Genomic DNA, 5,000 nt, shown 5'->3' with positions numbered 1-5,000 from the left:
GTTACGGTGATAAATAAAGTTAGCAAAGGTAGTGACCATAGAATGGTAGGTTGCACAGCTAAATTCAATTTCAGAGCCGAGAGAAATAAACTAAATTTAAAAAAGAAAATAAGCCTTGCAAAGGTTAAGGATGATAAAAAGAAATTTCAGTTAGAAATTAAGAATAGATTCGAAGCTTTAAGAATTTACGAAGACACCGTCGAAGATATGAATTTTAATTTAGTGAATATCATTAGGGAATCGGCAGAGAAAGTAGGAAGTACAAAAAGTATTAGGGAAAACAAATATTCCAAAGCTACAAATGACCTAATTAAAAGAAGGAGGACCATGGAGATTAAAAACAGGAGAGACGAAATAGAGAGAGTAGAACTAAACAAGCTTATCAACAAAAAGCAGAGATCAGAGAGAGAGAGAGAGAGAGAGAGAGAGAGAGAGAGAGAGAGAGAGAGAGAGAGAGAGAGAGAAAGAAAAAACATGGATGGAATAGAGGAAACTATTCGGAAAGGTAAAAGTATTAAAGGGACCGAGCTCAGACATGCTTTAGGAAGACAGCAAATGATATGTTTGAAAGATAAAAATGGAGAAATCGTTAACTGCAGAGACAGAATGGTAAAAAGAGTAGAAGAGCTTTACTCGTCGAAGACCGTAGTTGAGTCAGTAAATTCATGTGAAGACGTTAGTAATGTATCAGAGATTACAAAGGAAGAAGTAGAATTTGCTCTAAAAACTATGAAACGAGGAAAAGCACCTGGGGAAGATGGTATATCGATAGATCTGTTGAAAGACGCAGGGAAAGCAGTTCATATTAAGTTGGCTCAGTTGTACACCGAGTGCTTACGTCAAGAAAGCGTTCCTGAATCGTGGTGCAATGCTATAGTGATTTTGCTTCATAAAAAAAGGAGACCAGAGGGACCTTAGTAACTACCGACCGATTAGCTTGCTATCAAATGTATACAAAAGTATTTTCCAAGATCCTTACAAATAGACTAATTCAAATTTTAGATGGAAACCAACCGAGAGAACAGCCAGGCTTTCAGAGCGGATACTTGACTCGAGACCAACTAATCGAGAAAACGACAGAATACAATATACCTCTGTGTTTAACTTTTGTAGATTACGAGAAAGCCTTTGACTCGGTAGAACAAATAGCAATACTAAACTCGCTACGCAATCAGGGTACAAACGAACAGATCAAGATCGACAAATGAGTACGGCAAGGCGATACCATTTCACCCAAATTATTTACAGCTTGCTTGGAAGAGATTTTCAGAAGGTTGAGTTGGGAAGAAAAAGGTTTGAAGATTAATGGTGAATATTTGAACCACCTAAGATTTGCGGATGACATTATTCTTATTTCAGAAAGAGCAGAAGACTTGCAAGATATGCTGAGTTATCTGAACAAGGAAAGTCTCAAAGTAGGTTTAAAAATGAATGAGACCAAAAGCAAAGTAATGTTCAACTCGAAAGTTCAAAGTAAAGGGATTGTAATTGATGGTGAGAGTCTTGAAGAAGTTGAAGAGTATAATTATTTAGGCCAGATAGTGAAAGTGACAAAAGATCATGATAATGAAATAAAAAGACGTATTACAATTGGTTGGAAAGTGTTTGGTAAGTATAATAAAATGCTGAGAGGTTCTCTACCTTTACGTTTGAAACGTAAAGTTTACAATCAATTCATTCTGGCAGCAATAATCTACGGGTGTGAAACTTGGAAACTGACGAAGGCGATGGAAACAAAGCTAAGGACTGCACAGAGGAGAATGGAGAGATCAATAATGGGAATAACGCTGAAAGATCAAAAGAGAACAAGTTGGGTGAGAGAGCAGACTAGAGTGAAAGATATTGTGGAGGCGGTGAAAGAGAGGAAGTGGGATTGGGTAGGTAAGCTGTCGCGAACGACTGATGAGCGATGGAGCAAGTGTGTTACTGAGTGGACGCCGCGAGATAGGAAGCGTGAAAGAGGGAGACCAAACAGAAGGTGGAGAGACAAAATTGAGAAGTTTGCAGGAGTGACGTGGCAGAGGTTGGCACGGTCGTGTGAGTCGTGGAATGCTATGAGGGAGGCCTTTGTTCAGCAGTGGACTCAGAACGGCTGATTTGATATATATATATATATATATATATATATATGTATATATATGTATATATATATATATATACCTATATGTATATATATATGTGTGTGTATATACACACACAAACACACACACACGCACACACACAAACACACACACACACACACACACACACACACACACACACACACACACACACACACACACACACACACACACACACATACATGTATATATATATATATATATATATATATATATATATATATATATATATACATATACATAGATGTATATATATGTATATATAACAAAGGCTTTTCCTCCTTACAAGGGAGTTAGCTAAAAAACAAAGCCATATAATCCACTTCCACCCATTCCATGCTCACATACTCCAGTTCCATCCACCCCCCGTCTCCCTCATATCCTAGCATCTCCCGGATGACGGGTCATTCCTGCATCTCGGCCACTGCCCTAGGTCAGAAGCAGTGTCTTAAGACACAGCACATCCACAGCAAGGTCGCTTCATTAAATCGGTGACCCCATCCATCCACGTCATTCTTTGTCGCACCCTCATGTTGACTCCTTCTACCTCTACCTTCCACATCTCTTTTATTAATGTTTCTTCACTCCTTTCTATGTGTTCAAACCATCCCAGTAATCTGTCATCAACCCTATCTCCCAACTCTCATTCCACCCTCGTTCTCCTCCTCACCTCCTCGTTTTTTACTCTGTCTAGACTAGTAACCCCTATCATACTTCTCATGTACCTCATCTCAAACACATTAAAACTCCTCCTCTCTTCCTCTCTTATGTTTCATGTTTCTGCCCCATAGAGTGCTGTCGGTCCAGTCACTCCTTCATACAATTTCCTCTTAGCATCCATTCCTAAATGTCTATTTCTCATTAGACTTTTTAATCCCCCAAGGCATTTACTTGTTTGTCTCAATCTATATTCTACCTCCACCTCCACTCCTTCCTTTCCTGCCATATTTGCACACAAGTATCTAAAAATATCCACTTTCTCCAGTCTCTCTCCCTTAATACTCACTTCGAGTCTGCTGCCACTTTCTCCCCTTATACATCTCATCACCTTACTTTTACCTACATTTATCTTCAACTTCCTTCGTTTGCACACCTTCCCAAACTTTGTCACTAACTTCCGCAATCCCTCCTCTGATCCTGACACAAGCGCAGTGTCGTCAGTGAACAATAATTGGCTTATCTCCTACTATATGTATAAATATGTATATATTTTTCATAGTTTCCAATGTGTTTGTGTGTTCTTGCCTGCTTGTATGTAGATAAGGAAGTTATTATTATTTCAATTTTTGTACTGAATTAGTCTCGTTTTTCGTATATACTTTGATATATTTTATTTTTCTCTGCATATCTACATGTGCCTTTTACGTCGCTATATAAGGATGCCGAAGATAGATTCATTCATTTCAATTTGTTATCTCTTATACATAAACGACGAAAGTCATATACATTTTTTAGGTGGGATTTCCTGTAAATTTGTTTGTTGCATAGACCGAATCGTTTTACAATACCTCCGCTTGTCCTCGGGAGTCGACATGACGTCATGGGCCCCTCAGATGTTTTGTGATTTCCTCTCCGGACGCGCATTCATGGAGTCGGGTAGGATTCTCGCTTGTGATTGGTCAAGACAACGAGACAACCTTTCAACCTGTTTGGATGCCAAGTGCCTCAGTTATATATATATATATATATATATATATGTATATGTATATATATATATATATTTATATATATATATATATATATATATATATTTCTTAAAGGTCATGATTTATTTCTTATTTTTTGCATATGTATTTTTTGTTCGTAAGTACGAACAAGTGCACACATATTGTTGTTGATCACGAGCCCTGTACGCGATCCAACACCACACGCACACACACACACACACATACTCTTATACTTATAAAGATACACATAATATACATATTACTCTAATCCATTCGTATATTTGGTGCGACAGTCTGAGAAGGCTGACTGATTTATGAAAATACATTTTATTGAATTATTTATTTCCCACCTGACGCTCCTACACAGCATCTATGATATTATTCTTTAAAATCAAAACAGGCCTTTCTTTTTCTGTTTAATTTCTTATTACGTTTCAATGCATATTGTAGTTTTGGCAAGTTTGATCTTATTTCCCAATATTTTGGTCTTGTGACGTCTTGGCAGTATTGTAAGTCGTCAACTTAAAACAGGAATGAATATTTAATTTCAATTTTCTGCGAAATTTGTCGTTTTGATTTGCAGTATATACTTGAGTTGACAGATGCACGGCTAAGATTTAAACTTTATTTTAATTTTTAGGTTTTATTGTATGCATTTGTCCTTTAGAATATTAACTAGACATTTCCTATATTAGCGTGTACATATACAGTCTTTTCTTTCATTTATAGTGTTTAGAATACATATGAAGGGCCTAATCTAATCAAAAGTATGGTATCCCCCTGTGCATACCTCTCATCCAATCAGAAGCGAGATATTCCCCTGTGCATGTCGCTCGTCCAATCAGAAGCGAGATACTCCCAAGTGCATGAGATCTACCAAACTTAGTGGGACATCACTGGTGAGAAATGTAGTAACACATTTGTAAGTCACAACTACTGTAGGGAGAAATCTGACCTTTTTTTTATAAATCAGGCTGTGGGTTCAAAAGGAAAATTGTGGAATCCATATTAATTGAATATCTGCCCACAATGAATATTTCCAAGGGTCAATGGACCCCAGACATTATATCAGGACTATTCATCACCAAACATATTGTCAACAAGCTTCCTCCCCATCCCCCTGACCCGACCTCATGTCATCCTCAGGTCACATAGGGTTGGGGTAGTGACGTTTATTATTTTCCAAGTTCCCTTTCTTTTGTAAGAGGCTGCT

The 5,000-nt window shown here is 37.5% G+C and overlaps 1 protein-coding gene across 4 annotated transcripts in view; it reads right to left on the bottom strand.

Annotated features, from left to right (window-relative positions):
* LOC143026671 (uncharacterized) overlaps positions 1-5,000 on the bottom strand; it is a 381,520-nt gene that overhangs the window by 53,057 nt on the left and 323,463 nt on the right. The gene's annotated exons all lie outside the window — the stretch shown is intronic.

Source organism: Oratosquilla oratoria, chromosome 6 (assembly GCF_046742065.1).
Source record: "Oratosquilla oratoria isolate Oo_2021 chromosome 6, ASM4674206v1, whole genome shotgun sequence".
In the NCBI taxonomy this organism is placed as follows: Eukaryota; Metazoa; Arthropoda; class Malacostraca; order Stomatopoda; family Squillidae; genus Oratosquilla; species Oratosquilla oratoria.
The sequence above is the reverse complement of the archived record's forward strand: the minus strand, read 5'-3'. Positions and strand labels throughout refer to the sequence as shown.